This window comes from Amblyomma maculatum, chromosome 1 (genome assembly GCF_055883805.1).
Source record: "Amblyomma maculatum isolate TAMU_Amacu chromosome 1, ASM5588380v1, whole genome shotgun sequence".
NCBI lineage: Eukaryota > Metazoa > Arthropoda > Arachnida > Ixodida > Ixodidae > Amblyomma > Amblyomma maculatum.
In genome coordinates, this window is record NC_139344.1 from 219,504,753 (window position 1) to 219,522,500 (window position 17,748).

The following is a 17,748-nucleotide window of genomic DNA, read 5'->3' on the forward strand; positions in this document are numbered from 1 at the left end:
TGCGCTTCTGCCGCTCTCTTTGTTTTTTGGCCCCGTAGCCGTGCTCCCGGAATGGCGGAGGAGGGGGCGGCATGCGAGCGCTGCAGCCGTGGCGGCCCCCTCGTCGGGCCTTTTAGTGCGCGCGCCTGGCACTCGTCAAGCGCTCCCGAGGAAGCCTCCGCGCTCGCCCTCCGCCAACGCCGGCAACAGGGGAATTATTCAGTGTCCAACCAATTATAGATTGCCCATTCACCTTCGCCATCCGCTTTTCTGCTGCGCGCAGGTTTACCCGCACTTTGGCCGGCTGCCATGCTCAGCGCTATCAGCAGAAGACTCAGCGGATCACTTGGCTGCGGCCCCCACTACCTCATGCTGCACTGATATAGCTGCTGACTAGGGTATCTCTTAAGGAATACTTAAATGATTTCTTATGGCGGCCTGGTACACTCTCGGAGCTTCTGATCGAAACTGCTTCATTAAAAATCCGCGTCACCAACGGCAACGTGACAGTCAGACGAACCACTTCTTGACTGATCCTTGAGCATCAGCGATAAAACGTCTCCGACTCCTTCCCCAGCGAAAATTGAGAATATTTAATACAGACGGTAGTAAATGACACTCGAACGCTAGAGCACAAGAAGCCTTTCTTTTCTGATGGATAGCATGAGAAGGCTCAGAAGAGTTAAGTGCCGAAGCGTGCTCTCTATTGATTTGGCCACAATCTGTACAGTGCTTTGATATATAAGCGATGACTGCGACATAAAAGCTGTACGCACACTTAATTCGACACCAAACACGTGGCCTGCCGGCACGGAACGCTGCTGAAAGCGGGCGATAAAGAAATAGCCTGCCACCGTTTGCCCCTCTGTGTGTATATATGCATGCATATTTGTGTTCGTTCGCACAATCGTTAGAAAGCGTGTATATGGGCAGAAAGAAATAAGACTGGCTCGACAGTTTCACGTGGGTTTATTTCCGCAGCGCCGCTTGTTTGTTGGTTCGCATTCTGGATTGGAAACAGAGCAAGAAGCTTGGCCCCTCTGAATCGTTCCAAACACGACGCTTAGCCCAACACAAGCCTTGGCTTTGTCGGCTGAACTCTTACTTGAGGCGCGCCCGATTTATCCCTTCCTCTTTCACACGTTGCTTAAGTTTTGTTTTTGTTTTCTGCACAGGTGACCAGGCATTCGATCCCCGCAACTTTCTTGCGTCTTGGGAGCTCCGAGCAAAGTATCGTTTTACTCATGATGTGCGTTTAATTGACGAAGGTTGATATGTATCGATGTCGAATTCGACTCCAGCTATAAGGAATGTATACTGGCTCAAACAGTGCTCTAAAGCGCGCATCACCCGAATTCAGCTTCCACAACGAAACAAGCCGAAGTACGGGCCGACAGGACTCATCGCGGTCGTTATGGCGACCTGGCTGCTAACCGCCCGGTCGCAAGTTCGATCCCGGCCGCAGCGCACCGACTTTCGGTGCAGGCGAAGCACAGAAGACGTTTTTTGTTTTTGTTTTTTTATTGTTTTTTTTTTTGTGTGTGTGTGTGTGCGCTACAAGAAAATAGGCAGACACTGCTTGGACCCATAGCCAGCGGCTAGTAAAGGGTCCAATGGAAAAAGTACACAGGTTGCAGGCACCCAATCGTCAAAGTTAGAGACATCAGAAGAAGGAACTACAATGTTCAGAACTACAATCTTTCTTTTCTCTTTTTTTTTTTTACTGCGATATCAGCTCATATTAAACATATAAAAAAAATATTTAAAAAATTTATTTCCATTGAACATGGTGGAGACGAGGTAAAAAGCCGCTTTTCGCAGCTTGACTGGACCTCGTCCCCTACAAACAGCAGCCTGTCACGCTGTACAAAATACCCAGCCACAACCTAATAAACAGCACAAAAGTGCGTGGGCATAACGTATCAAAGACGCTTTCTAATGATGACAAAAATAACGCAAGTACGGTGCATACCCAGCCACAATACACAGCCACAACCTAATATACACCCCAGGACTACCAGAGCCCTCCATTATGAACGCTTAACAATGCTCGAGAAGCGGCGAAGACGACTGCTTCGCCGAAGTCAGCATCAATGCAGGCTACTTTGCAGGCAGGTAACCCTGGGCCTGGTAATACAGAGGAGCCACTCTTACAGTCGCTCGAAGGACAGAAAACCGTCTATAACCGGCTGGATAACATACAAGCGAAGTTAAAGCAGGTAGAAGAATCCGGGTCAACTGTAAAGGAATTAGACGGTAAAATTACCGACTTAGAAAGGACTATTCAGAGCCTGTAAAAATAGATCTTGGTGACAGAAGCCGGCGCAACAATGTTATTAGAAGCCGATAAGCCTTCGGAATCAGTTTCAGAGACAGTAGTAGACTTATTTCAGGAAATATTAAGGATGGAGATCTCTTTCATAGAGAGATTTCACCGAATAGGGCACAAACAAACAAATCACGACCAGTAATGTTTGAACTAACAGATAACCGCGAAAAAGTGAAAATATTCGAGAATCGCCACAAGTTTAAAGGAGAGATTATCTCTGTTTCGGACGACATTTGCACTGCCACAAGAGCGATTAAGTTCTTCTGGGATAGTATACAGCTGAGGAGCTGAGGACCGAAAAGGGGGCAATAAAGTAAAACTTATAGTATACGATAAGATTAAAATAAGTGATGATGTGTTCAGTGGGTCAGCACTCTGAAAAAAGGGGTTCCTATAACTGACGAACGTCGCAGTCCAAAACACAATGAATAGATGACTGCTCTAGAGAGACCTTCCTATATGAACATCAATGCCTGAAGCGTATTAAATGAAGCAACCGAGAGAGCACCGTCTTGGCACATATATCCTGGCGTTGTAGTCGTAACGGAAACGTGGCTGCACCCTGATATTGACGACGGTGAAATAACACCTTGTGGTTATAATATTTTTCCGGTGCGACAGAGACGGCCGCGGTGGTGGCGTTGCGATAATGTAAAAAGAGTACCTGCAGGTATCAAGGTTGCCAAGCATTGACGGGTTAGAAAGTATTATGCTCAAAGTATTCCTTGAGAAGTTTCATCTAATCATTGGCGGATTTTACCATTCCCCGAATTGTCATAACACATTTGTAGAAACTCTTAATGAATTCCTATGCCGAAACGAAACCCGCCCAGCCAATTTGTTGTTGCCAGGTGATTTCACATTTCCGTCAATAATTTCGTTGCCTGACATTCCAGTGCCGATCTCGCTGGAGCCCCCCAAATATTTCTCGACGTAGTGCTATTACATAATTTGACCCAACCAGTCACCGAGCCCACCCGTGTAAAAAATGACTAGCAGTTAATTCTGCACCTGTTCCTTGTTTCCGGCAACCTCCTATACGCCGAATACCTCGTGTGACTGTCTTAGAGAGATGAACAAACCTTAAAATGGCAAGCCTAACCATGGAACTGCACCCTACATCAAAACTTCCGAAGAAAGAGACAACTGTCTCGGTGTTTTGAAGTGCAAGTGATGTCGATATTTTATATGCACGGGACAGTTCATTTTCTTCCTTTTTCAGCGTTCCTCATAGCCTGAGTTGCTTTGGGATGTTAAATCTCCCAAACAGAACCTTCCCTTTTCTGTTTGTACGAATTAGAGTACCTCTTTTGAGCACATGTGGTGCTTCTTCAAAAACTTGTGCACCGATGCATAAGTGATTTTGTGCCAAGAAAACGGAAAATATTGCGTGGTAGAAATTCATGGAGGACAAAACACATTGTGCGTCTGGAGCGCTATTGATAAGGGCAAACATCGATTCCACACTGTACGTATGAAAAATTTTCTTGTTTCTTATTCAAACAAGTTTCAGCAATATCTCGCGCCACGCAAGAAATCGATTCTTGGCCTTTCTGTGCAAGTATGCACGACAAGTTAAAACAGCGCATGCACTCAACCGGTATACTTCAGTTCAGTATTTACACACGATGATCGCTGCGCGCCACAATTTTCTTATTTTGATGATTGCCACCAATTAGTGACGTTCGTATAACTGAGGATGGTGCTTCAGCTCTTCTGATTAATTTAGACATGAAGAAGTGGCCAGGGATTGACGAAATAGCTAACATCTTTCTAGTGCGGTACGCCGAATCGTGTACCAAATACTTAACTTAATATTTAGAAAATCACTAAAATGCTCAGAGTTGCCCAGGGATTGGAAACTCGCAAAAATCGCCCTAGTTATTAAAGAACAAAACAAACCAGCATCTTCACCTGCCGATTTCTATTTAGTGTACTCGAGTAAAATTGTTTGAACAGATCATCTGTAAACACTTAACTAACTTTCGAACCACCTCCTTGATAGCCGTCAGCACAGGCTCCGTCGCTGTCTGTACACACTTATTGCAGCTGTTCACGATTTAACGGCAGCACTATATATAGGCAGAGTCAAGTTAATATTGTTTCTCTTGATTTAAAGAAGGCGTTCGGCTATGTGTCTTACCACAAATTGTCGCATAATATAAAACCTATACCAAAACACGAGTGCTTACCTCAGGAATCGAAGCTTATCTTTCGCACCGATGTTCAAGAGTAGTTGCTGATGGTGTTCTTTCTGATTCTATCCCAGTGGAATTCGGTATTCCAGGGCTCAGTCTTGGGTACCCTTTTCTTTCTAGCGTGTATTAATGACGTACTCCAAAACATACATGTTAAACTACGACTATTCGAGACTATTATATAATTTATCAATCAATTTCTAGCCCTGAAGATCAACTCCTCTTAAATGGCTCTCTATCTACAACAGAAAAATGGTGCGCGATGTGCAAAATGACTGAATTTTATTAAGACCGTAGCAATGCCCCATAACATGTAAAAAAGAATAAAGAACCTTTTAAAGCTATCGCTTGTAAATACTTAAGAATTCACATAACCACACACCTTCGATGCAACGGTCACATATATCGTATACAGAAAAAAAAAAAAAAGACCGAAGGCAACTGCACTAACGCTGGCATAACCCGCACGCACGCACGCACGCACGCACGCACGCGCACGCACGCGCACACGCACACGCACACGCACACGCACACACACACACACACACACACACACACACACACACACACACACACACACACACACACACACACACACACACACACACACACACACACACACACACACACACACACACACAAAATAATCATTTTAGCTTACAAAACATTTGTTTGGCCAAAATTGGAATATTCTGCGGCAGTCTAGAAACTTTCAAAAGCGCAGGTGAATGTAAGGAACGACAGAGCAGAGAAGGACAAGCGCTTGTCCTGTCAACTACTGTCATTCATTATTTTGATCTGCGCTTGTCAAAAATTGAGAATGCCACACAAACTAGCCCAACAGGCAACTTTGTTAAGCCTACAGCTTTTTTCCATCTGCGGAGAGATTTAAGAATAGTGTTCTCTCTTCAAGAATACGCCAGATTTTTAAAAATGAAAGTAAAGACAAAAAAGGAAAGAAATTGAAGAAAAAGCAAGCCATGGGTCCCCGAGCTTCACCAGGCAGCATGCGGGGCATAAAACAGGACTTGTTCTTCTGAACTCATTCTCTGTACAGCACCATAGTCTACCCTCGTCTTCGCTTCCATCTGTCGTTATTTCTCTTTTTCTTATGCATATACGACAACGATGAACTTCAATGCACACACTTTTGGAGGGCACTGCTTAATCCCGAGTGGGGAGACTACAGCTTTGTATGCGTTGAACATAGGTACTCAGCACTCTGCAATGCATATAAAAAAATAAATGAAGCAGCCTGTGCCGCATGACATGTTTTGTATAGATAAGTCCGCGTTTCTGAGGGAAACGTTCTGTTCTGCAAAGGTTAGGATATTCGTTATTTACAGTGATCTTCTCCATCCAATTTATTCTCCAATCTATTTCTCAATCCGTCATAACCCCTAGATAATGGCGAAGCTTACAAAAAATTATCTGCCCTCTCTTTCGCGGCTAATTCACTTGCGGTGAGACAACCGCTTCCCTCACCTGTATGCAGGATCTTCTCATACGTCGCACATTCGGAAGACAGCACAAGCTGTGACCTCTTATCACTGTAGCCGGAAAGCAGATGAAACAGTCGTTTTCACTCGGTGTGCGAAGACGCGGCGTACACATTTCCACGCAGTATTTTGACCCTCCATAATGTTCGTAGGAGAATATGCTACACCCCTCTGCCTTCCCCGGAGCGGGGAAAACACGTTAAAACTTACCTCAATTCTGTACCACAAAGTCAGCATATGGAGAATTCCATATCCCAATAGTCTCAGAGGATAAAATGGCACATCCCTTGACATGCGGTACGCCCGTAAGAGACCTGTCTCTCCCATTGCCCGACGAATGAGATTTTCGAATGCATCGAAACGACCTAATACCGCCTAATTTGCCCGAAAATGGAGGGTATTTATTACACCCCGCACATAGACACCTCAGAAAGGATTCAGCAGGTTAAGGCAGCGTGTTTTGCTTGCTCTAGCCCGAACACTATACACCGTAGTTAAAAAAAACGCGACAGACTTCCAAAAGATTACCAAGGATAAGATAGCAGACAGCATTAGGAAGAAGAATGGGGCGGTAGGTGCGCCTTCATTCTGTATTCCACTCGGCGCTTGCTCGCGAGCCCTCACCTCCGGCTAACATGTAGTAAATACCCCATGCACGACGCATACTCTTCCGACGCATCCATCCATGGCTGCCTAGCGCCGACATACGCAAACACCTCCGGCGTTGGCTGCACGAGGGGGCAAGCAATTGCGGACTCCCCGTTTCCGTTTGCGACCTTGTGCCCGCCGCAAAGCTTGTGCTTTCACGGGACCCTCTCCATCCCAGCATGCCCTTCCTCGCGCCTTCCTCTCCTCTGCGGTCACGTCATCACAACAATCGACGCGCCCTGCAATAACAAGACGAAAGCGATAAGCGTGCGTCCTTAATGGCTTAATTTTGCAAAGGTTGCAGGTTGATAGCAAATATTATTAGATTTGAAGCCGTTGAAGCGAAAATACATTTAAAATGCTAGTGAACAAATTGCCGCTGAGGCATTTATAAGACGACGACTTGTGAGGGAAGTGCATGGGCAGGAAGAAGTATATTAAATAAACGTTCGGCAGATGTACAGAGGAGAGAAGAAGAAAATGGTGATGGGAACGTGTTCGGCCAGTGTGCCTAACCACTCTTTTACAACCGCCTTCACTATGTCTGCTGGGATGCGAAGTCGACCTCAGGTGCGAGATGTGAACGCCCAAGCATATACTCTCAATGAAGCCCTGTCCCTTCAACAAAGCCACTACCGCCGTAAACACGAGACGCAGTCCTCCGCTAGGTGCAACGGGTGCTTTTCCTATGTCACGGTGCCACGCCCAAAACGTCGATGCTTCTTCCAGCATTTCCTTCCAGCCCCATCCCTGGGGTGGTGACGAGGCAGCGTACATTTGGAGTCCTCCAAAAAGCGCTTTCAGAGCTACGATGGTTCAATTGCTCATTCATTTTAAACCCCACGGTGTGGATGACGCCGAACTCTTCTCCTCGGGGCAACGGAGGACGGTTGCGGGCGGGCACTGGTGTTTCTATATTCGACTAATGACAGGTACCATCAGTCTTGGGGCTGCAGTTGATGCTGACCCGACGTCGCCCTGTCCACGACCATCTAGCCTTTGTAGCGGCTGCCACTGTATTCAGTTGAGAGAAGTGCCTTTAGCAGTGATGACAAATTTCCCGAATCTTGAGGGGAAAAGACAAATATGAAACAATAAAGTCGTTATATTGTAAAGTTAATGTATAAAGTTTCTCTCGTGGCGAGCTCCTCCACCACACCATCAGGAAACGAAGAAAGGAAACAAAGAAGAAAGAGGGACATAGGCGGAGTAGAAGACAGTGTTCGGATTAATTTAGACAACCTGGGCCTATTTCTCATTCACTGATATCACATAGCACCCAGGTGTCTTGTATTTCTCTCACACTGAAACGCTGCCGCTGCACGGACGTTTTTACTTATTTTATTTCGAACATTATTTTAAGCACAAATGGTCTTGATTGACAGGGCTAAAGACAGATACTCTCTCCCTGACGAGCACCTTGTTACCCTTACACCGGCCGGCAGGTGCAAGCGATGAATTGGAACGCTCTACAAATACAATGCTAAAATAAATAAGCAGTAATGAAAACACCAACAACACAATTAAGCAATGCTTGGACATGTATACACTTTTAGCATGGAATAAGAAAGAAAATACTCATGACACCAAACCCCCCTTTTCCAGGACAGATCAAAACGGGCCGCCATATCAAACACTGGTGGCCCCGGAGGAAAAGGAAAGAGATGAGGATCAGCTTTTCCCGCGCTCTCCCCACAGCTCAAGATCTGGCTGTGCATGATCAGGTGTAGTGCTCAGCAGCTGCACCAGCAGGTATTGAGTCAAGTTTCTGCCCAAACGGCTAAAAAAAAAAAAAAAAAAAAAAGGAAACGCATCGTCCAAGGCGAAAACTGACATTCCTGGAAAAGATAAAAGGAACGTGGCGCAGTCATAAAGCGAATTACTGCGGAGGTAACAACAGAATAAAAGTATTTTTGTTTTCTTTGCCTCGATGAATGAAAAATTCTCGTTTCCGTATTCACATTACAGCACCAGGTGAGTGCAAAGGGGGGGGGGGGGGGGGGGGGGCATTATGAGAAAATTAATGCTGCAAGAGGTGCCCCCAGTTGTGCAGAAGCCATAACCACTAGCGGCGTATGACGGTCGCAACGTCACGAGTATGAGACCACATGAGCCCCACAGAAAACTTCAATATAATATATCTCTTTTGTACAGCTGGCCGCTGCCGTTCCGGATTCTGGAACAGCTTAGTGTAAGAGTGCGCGTGAATTAAATCTACGAAGCACCGAATACACGATACAGCTCTTGCTTTCTTCACATGATCTTTTTGATAGCGATAGCGTGCTTTGCAGCATAAAGTGATTTTATAAATAAAGGCATAGGCCAGATTCCCGAATGAAATTTAGCAAGGAACGGTGATCTGGAGACTTGGTATCGAGCTGTTATCATGCGGCTGTCAACCTATTGGCGTCCCGCATCATACTCACTTGTGAAGTCAGAACCTTCGTTCTGAAACACGAAACTAAAACTGCATAACAAAAAAATTAGTCTTAAAGTACTTAATAAATGCTGTCGAATTCCATGTGGTGATCTACGTTACTAATGTCATACGCACAGTTGTAGAGCAAAATTATACCGGGAGAAGTTCATGCATCCATCCCCATAAATTCGCTGCAAGTCCACCATTACGTACCGTTTGCAGTTTGTCCATACTCCAATGCCTCTTGTGAAAGCAGACCACACCAGCCTGTAGCTATTTCTAGTGAACGATTGAAACATCAAGGGGCCCGCCACTTTTTCGCTCAATTTAGTGCATCTGAAATAATGATAAACGTGAGCTGCAATTGCGAACTTTCAAGGCCCCACAAGTTAAGTTTTCCCAGAGCAGCAATTGGAAACATTTCACGGCATAACATCAAAGCCAGCGAGGAAAACTGGGAGAGGAAGACAGGATTAAAAAAAAAAAAAAAAAAAAAAAGAAGCTGTGAATTCAGCATATGCTTGAACATGGCCGCCTAGTTGAGGCTCGTTGTGGCTTGGATTTACTGGCAAACCGCCGATACACGGCACGGGCTGTGGTATCATTTCTCGACACCTCCAACACAAAAGGCAGCGGTATTCGGCGGCGCGAAGTGCTGAAATCTCACAAATACGTTCTTTTGCCGCGTTGTCGGTGGCACGTATACGCTTGTATATATCTTGGTTCAGTGGGACGCGTATTGCCAATCCATATCCGTAGGCGCACTGTAGCAGGCTACGCTCTCAACAAGTTAAACGGCGATTGTTGGTGAAAGGTCTCTCTGAACGCTGCCTAAAGGTAGCATGCACTCAATGAAGGCAGGAAATGATTACTGTGAAGGTAATTACTTAGTGTAACCGTTTTCATACCGATTGTTACTAAAAGGTATCTCTGAACGCAACCTAAAGGTAACATACACTCACTGAAGACAGGAAATAATTACGATGAAGACAATTGCAAAAAAAAAATATTCAGAAAAAAAATTACAACACAGGAATCGAACAGATGTTTAAGTGGCATCAGTGCAGAGATGGGTGGTGTTAATCCATTGCGCCATAAAAGTGACGGGGACAGTGGCCTTTAAATGCGTTCTCATGTTACAGGGCTCAACTGGCCCTGTAACATCGATTTCCTCATTTCAACTTACAGACTCACACACGTCTTTCGGCTTATATCCACAGCAGCAATGACGCCGGGCTACTTTGACCGAATGTGGTTACGACACATCCGCGCTACTCCCGCTCTTCCCCACAAACTCTACCGAGCGAGTTACTTCTGATGGACGGAAAACTGGGTGAGTTGGTTTGCAATGAAATTGGGCATAATACTTTTTATAACATTGTTCATTGCCTCAAGCCATAAATGGATATGGTAAAGGGGGAAAATGAAGGTGGAGATATTAAATGAATGAATGAAAGATTGACCGATCTAATGAAATCCCGAAGACATCTATGGCATGGCCTCTGAATCCGAACAATATATGATGACCTTTTGTTCAGCGGGAGACCCGCTGCAGCCAGGTGTTGAATTCCCGTTAGCTTCAGCGCTGGGCAAACCCACAAGAGGTGGATATGTGCCTCAGTATATTGGTAGCTTCGTCCGTAGTGTAAAATAGTGCGCCCAATATCAAAGCAGATTAACGATGTGCGTTTCAAAAGACGACGACGTGCAAGGCGAGTGCACGCGCAGAGAGAAAAGAAAGCAACGATTCTGCAGCTGATCGGTTCGTGTTCGGCCAGACAGCTTGGCCACGCATTTCGAGTCATTCTCCCAAAGCCCGAGATGCGAAATCGACCCCAGGCCCGAGATGCGAGCGTACAGGTGGACGCTCGACGAGAGGAAGCCTTCCGCCTGACCCTCAGTGATGCCACCCCCGCGACTACGGGCGACGCAGTCCTTCGTCAGGTACCGCGGGTGAGCACTATACTCCTGCAGCCTTACGGCGCCACATCTGAAACAGCGATGCTTCTTCGAGCCTTTCATTCCGACCCCTTCCCTGTGGTGGTGGCGAGGAAGCGAAGGCGGCGCCCAAGAAGCGCTTCCGGAACCGAAGATGGCTGCACTGCTCACTCGTCTAGGACACCACAGTGCGGCAGGCGTCGAGCTCTTGTCTCCTCGTGATTCGGAGACAACGGAAGACGCCTCTGAGCAGCCATGGTGTTGACAAGCGGCTAACGGCAGGGGCGTCGTTCGCAAACTTGGAGCTGGAGTTCAACGTTCCTTCGAAGTCTCATTCCTCTCGGCTGGCATTCATGACCACTGTTTTGGCTGTCTATTATATTTATCGATGAAACGTACTGTTACGAAAGTTGGAAAAAGGGGTCAGCGCTAGCTATAGAAAATAAATTTGTTATGTGAAAAGGAAAGGTGCAGCAATGTCTATCTTTCGGTGAAAACCTCAACTATGCCGTGAGGAAATGAAGACGCAAGTGAAAGAACGATCTGAAGACGTGCGCCGAAGAGTAGGATGCTCTGGGTTAATTTCCACCCCTTGAGGTTGAGTCACCGTGTGTGGCATTGGACAACCTACGAACGAGTTTTGCATTTCGCTTCCATCGGAACGCAACTGCCTCGGCTGGACTGTGATGCCGCGTCCCCGTGTTTGAGAACGACTATAACTATCACGGAGCTTCAGAAGGACGCTAGCAATCGTCATTACGTAAAAAGAGCAAATGATTATAGCGCACTTATAAAGTGAATTACAATGCTAATCAAAACATCAACAGACGCTTAAGTATACGTGCACTGCCGGATGGGCACTATATGCTTTGCTGCTAATCAGCGGTCGTAATTATTTTCTGCTCAGGAGTCTTAATTAGTAGCTCGTTTGATTTATAAGGTTCAGTGGCTCAAAGCGACTCGGGCTATCATGGGACGGCGCGTAGTGGAGGGCTTCGGAAAATTCTTTCACCTGGGGTAAACATGCAGCGACATTGTAGTAATTGGGTCTTACTTTTCTCACACATTGAAAAGCGGCTGCCGCAGCCGGGATCGAACCCGCCCGTCCTTGGGATCAACATGCACCCGCGCACCCTAACCACTCAGCCATCGCCGCATGGTCTCACTAGCAGTGCTAAGCAGGGCCATGTATAGTAGGGCTATATATTTAGAATTACTACAAGTATAGCTACATACGTAGCAGTTCTGCTAGGATGGACTGCTTAGCAGTGCTACTTGGTGGTCTTTAATTTACCTAAGCGATGCTGCAATGTAATTTGCGGCGGCTGTCTGCTATGCGGTATGATGCGGTCGAATATGGCCTCTAAACAATGGTTCTGAAAGAGCACTCCTCCTAGGCCTAAGAGAAAGACGATTTTCGCGTTCCAATCGGTTACTTTTTTTAAATCATCCGGCAGGGATAAATCGGTACTTGGACGAGGTACAGCTATGCCGTCAGCCGGCATGCAGTAATATGTGCCATATGTGCTTCCCCGTCTGCCTGCTTGTAAGCTGGTATTCTATTCGATGTTTTTGCTTGGAAATTTTGTTGTACGTATGCCGTGCTCCGCACTTTCAAAAAGCACTGCATTCTATCGTCGATTTGAGTGACATCAGTTCGATCGGACAATCTTAGATGTCATATGCTTGGATGGTTACATGGGAGTCAGCGTTATCGTTCAACGAAAAACCCGTGAACATCAAAACAGTAAAAAGTACTAAGCTGTCGCTGCATCGTCACTGACCAGGAGATGAAGTAGATAGCCAAAATGAAGCGGCTCTGACTTCCAGAACATCTGCATGCTCAGAAACAAGCTACGCAGAAGAGTTCCACTTCAGCCCCGTCAGATAATCCGGACCCTTACCTTGTACGCATCTGGAAGAGGCGGAAATGACTCTTGCGCACTCTTCGCACCCAGCCCAACAATGCTCGCCTCTCCGACCGAGTCACCGAATTGACGCGACAGGTTAAAGGACACTGCGTTACACTTGACACCAATCAATGGAACAAAATTTGTAACATCATTAACGGCACACTAAATCAAAAAAGAACCTGGCATTTACTCAGAGAACTACACGGGCCTCAACCGGCGCCTGTTCCCACTCTCGAGAAGCACTATTCTCAACTAGGCGCGGATGCCTTAACAGCCCAACTTCGCGATCTCTACATTCCTCCTCCCCTACCCAGCCTTTATACTCCGTACACTGGTGCTTCCAATGTAGAACTCGATCAGCCGTTTACCCTCTGGGATCTCGACTGGGTGCTAGAACAGCTAAAGCGGAAGTCAGTCCCAGGTGAAGACCAGATTACATACTCACTCATTCGAAATCTCTCTGACAAGGACAAAGAACATTTTCTGAGCATTATAAACTTACATTGGGAAGAAAGCACACTCCCAGCATCTTGGAAACAATCACTTATAACCCTACTTCCAAAGCCAGGCAAAAAAACTGCCCTTCAAAACCTCCGCCCAGTTTCTTTAACATCATGCCTGGGAAAAACCATGGAGCGGATGGTGCTCAACCGGCTTGAGACTCATCTTGAATCCATAGATTTCTTTCCCCCTCAACAAATTGGCTTCCGAAAAGGTGTGTCTACTCAGGACCTATTTTTCTCCTCATGCACGAATTTGACCCTCCGCCCACTTCCCAGATCCAAGCCATAGTGACCCTTGATGTGCAAAAAGCCTTTGATAACCTTGCCCACGATCCTCTATTAAACATCCTTGCCTCTACTGGCTGTGGTCCAAAGATGTATGGCTACCTCACAGCATTTCTCCGCGACCGTACGGCCAAGTTCCGTCTCCCCGATTCGATATCTGATCCTTACCCCCTCACACGTGGTACTCCTCAGGGCGCTATTCTGTCACCCACCCTTTTTAACCTTGGAATGGCTCCTCTATCTCGTATTTTAGCGTCTATCCCAAACCTAAAACACACATTCTATGCAGACGACCTTACTCTTTGGTGCACTTCTGGGTCTCCTGGAGCAGTAGAGGAGACCCTACAGCAAGGTATCGATGCAGTCGTTAGTTACCTTGATAAAGTAGGGCTATCTCCCGCACCTGAAAAATCCGAATTGCTGCTGATTGCAAAAACTCGCTATCAACGCCAACATAACCAGCTGATCAATCTCACGATGGCAGGTCACCCCATCCCTCGTGTATCATCCTGCCGGATCCTCGGACTTCATATCCATCCATGAGTCAACCAATCAGGCCAATGTATCTACAACCGTTAAAGTTTGCAATCAGTTTACGCATCTAGTTCGCCGCATAGTCAATAAGCACGCCGGGCTACGCGAGGGTCAAGTCAGGCAGCTTGTCCACGCATTAACACTTATCAAAATTTTATATACGATTCCTTACCTTACACTAACTTGTCGCCAAAGACATCAGATTGAGGTTGCGCTTCACATATTGTACAAGGCCGCCCTTAACGTCCCTGTACATACGTCCACGGAGCGCCTATACTCTACGGGGCTGTTCTTGCCCCTGGAAGACCTCATACAACAACATCGCGACCGGCAAATGGCACGTCTTTCTAGCACCAAACAAGGACATTGGATACTACAGCAGGTTGCACTCAAACCTATAGACCTCCCTATAATTACCCTTCCTTCTTCGCTCCCGGATAACCTCAGAATAATCCCCATTCCAAAAAACGTTGCACCCGACACTAACACAGGCAGACGTTCCGCTCGCGTTTCCAACCATGTGCACCCAACAGATTCTACGATCATCTACACAGATGCATCACGAACTAACGTCGGAGCGGCTGCTTACTCAATTCAGAGCTGTAGCGATGTAGTGACCCATACCCTCGGTCCTTACATAGATCCTCCTCCTACAGCGACTCTCGAGACCCTACCAATAGTTACCAGTATTCAAGACCTCGCACAAGCGCTCCCTAACCCTTCAGGATATACCATATACACCGATTCAATACAAGCTATACGCGCCATTCACACGGGTCGCATTCCTGAAGAACTACACCATGATCTACACAGAGCTCTTACCAAACTACGTCCCCACGCTGTAACACTGAGGTGGATTCCTGGTCACGCTGGAATCCCAGGCAATGAGGTAGTGCATCGCCTCGCCCGCGAACTTCAACACCGGGCGCCTGGGATTCCCTGGCCTTATCCACCAACGTGGGACACTACCCTTCACTACAAAAAAGAAATCAACGTTCACTACGACAACATTAGAGAAACTCTCCGTACACTTCCTCTTCCTGATAAATCTCTCACTACCACGCAAATCCGCATTCTTAGACGCATACAGCTAAATACACTGCTTACTCTTTTCTATACAGAATCATACATTCCCCTGCATGCCCAAATTGTCCAGAACACTATGCAAACTTGGAGCATTGCATCTTTTCATGCCCTGTCGCCCTCCAATCTCCTCACTTTCCACACCCTCCTCCCCCAACGTGGCGGGCTTGGTTAGCCTCTGACCAGCTGCAAGATCAGTTGGCCTTCGTGACCCTGGCCCAGGACATTCTTAACGCTTAATGTAATGCGTTAAATAAAGTTGTTTCCTCCTCCTCCTCCTCTGGAAAGTCTACATATCCGCAACGCCCTAGAATCTTGCGGTCGGGTGTCATCAATTATATCTAAAAATTGGACGTCTTGGGAAATAGTGAAGATGCGGAAACTGAATATCATTTTGTGCTGAAGCTTTCGGATGGTGTATATATATTAATGGTATTGTCCACCTTCTGACAGCTTGGTATAGAGTTCCCTGTTTGGTTTAATTCCTGAAAAGCCACTCTTGTAGCCATATTGGTCATCATTATGTATACGCAACGTTCTTATGACTACCAGCTTGTGGTCTTTTATCTGAAAAGTGCGTAGCTTCCTAAGCGGACAAGCTGCGGGGTGGCCTCAAACCTACAGATGAAGCCGTATACTGCAGCCTTTCATGGACGCTACGGAGGTACTGAATGCCACTACCGGCTCATCGGACGCTGCATGTACTTACCGGAGAAGTTAATGCTGTCTCGTCGAAAGGTGAGGTTACGTTTATACCGAGACCGCAGATGCTGCGGAGGTGAAGGACATATCAAAGCCTCATCTTGGAGGGCAGTTGTCTTCTAATGACGAGGTTTCGTAGGTTCCCCTGCAGCAGAAATACCTATCTCGTGCTATGGTGCCTATATAGAAAACTCCTAAAATCACGATTTATGCACGGTGCTGCTCTGTCTACTGCAGCGTCGTCTAGTCAGTATTGTGCAGTGGAAGCTGGTGGTGCAAATATATAAGTGTACCTTGCAAAAGCCTGAAAGCCAGCGCTGTGTCCGACAGCCTAGCGATGACCGAAATGCAGACCCATGCAGTGGAAGTTGCGGAACGGTGCGCGTCGGGAGGTGAAACCCATACGTCCAACAACAGGCATATGTCCCACCACGAAGATTCCAAGACCAAAGCATCACGTCGCTCTATATAGGCAAAGGAAAGAGGGTGCTGCCTCGAGGGAGATTGCGCCCACTATAGCTCCTTGCCTGACCTCACGGATGTGAATTTCAGCTATATTTGTCCATTATGGCTACCTCTCAGCAACTGAATTCAGCACCCAGTGTTGTGGACTCCTGACTTGTCGAAAGCAGGCATACAAGTGCTGTTAGTGTTTTCAGGAAGTCGGTACGCCTTTGTCGCTATATGTATACGGGAGGCCAAGGTGATGCGACAAAGAGAGCCATAAGGAATGTTTTTAGCTGATTACACTGTTTTAATGTCACACTTTGTTAGTGTTTTGACAGGTGATCTCCTATACCTTAAATATAACGTCCCCTACTCTGACCTTACGCACGAAGTAGATACGTTACAGTTTTGGCGAATTATCAACGTTTACACTTTCAATGACTTTGCAAAGCTGTTATTTCAAAACTTAAACTTATACTTCTTGAATATAAATGTCACGTTGTTCTGATGGGAAACCTATAAACCGCGTGTACAACCTTCATGACCCTTCTGGACCGAGCAAAAATAGTGATAGAAATTCTACATTGCTACCTTGCGTTACTTTAAGCGCAACCTTGCTAGGCACTATCCGGACCAACAACAGCTATACCTAGTATCAAAAAAAAATTTCGTTCCTGTCTAGACCGGATCTCCGTGTATTCCACTCTTCTCACCCGAAGCATTGTTTGCTATTTAAAACCGATGTATTTCTCTGATGACAGCATGGTTATTGTGTCTATTGGTGGATGCACCCGTCCTAAGCTGGAATGGGCTCATTGGGACCTCGGTGCTTCGCTGATAGATCATGAGGATTTTAGAGCACCGGTAAATTTACATGTTCGAGTCTCGTTTCTTTAGAAGACTGCATTTACATGCATCTTGGTAGACGGAAGTGCGTAACATACCTATCGAAATCAGTTCGGCAGGTTTATACCTTAAAAAAAAACGAAGAAAAGCAGCAACAGGAACCCGTTAATAGCCTTTACGATCTTGATTGCAAGACTCCATGCTCCTATTCGAAAGAAAGAAGTGGCAGGTGTGAAGTGGAGTTTAATAGCCAGAGAGCTGCATGCGTATTCGAACTCAAAGAAATTGCTCCTTTAACTCAGAGAAACCGATGAGCGCTGTCATGCGGTTGCCAAGAGAATATCAGTTATTGTTGCGGTATAGCGCCTTAGTCGCTGACATAACTGAATATCAGAAATCAAGAATTACTACACGTCTCTGCTCTC

General features: G+C 46.3%; 1 long non-coding RNA gene across 1 annotated transcript in view; it reads right to left on the reverse strand.

The window, feature by feature from the left end:
* Positions 1-936: 936 nt before the first annotated feature.
* LOC146205644 (uncharacterized) overlaps positions 937-17,748 on the reverse strand; it is a 47,559-nt gene continuing 30,747 nt past the window's right edge. Inside the window, exons 2-3 of the long non-coding RNA XR_014704238.1 lie at positions 9,286-9,408; positions 937-1,198 (exon numbers count right to left, since the gene is read on the reverse strand). This is a non-coding gene — a long non-coding RNA (uncharacterized LOC146205644). The remainder of the gene's footprint in view (positions 1,199-9,285; positions 9,409-17,748) is intronic.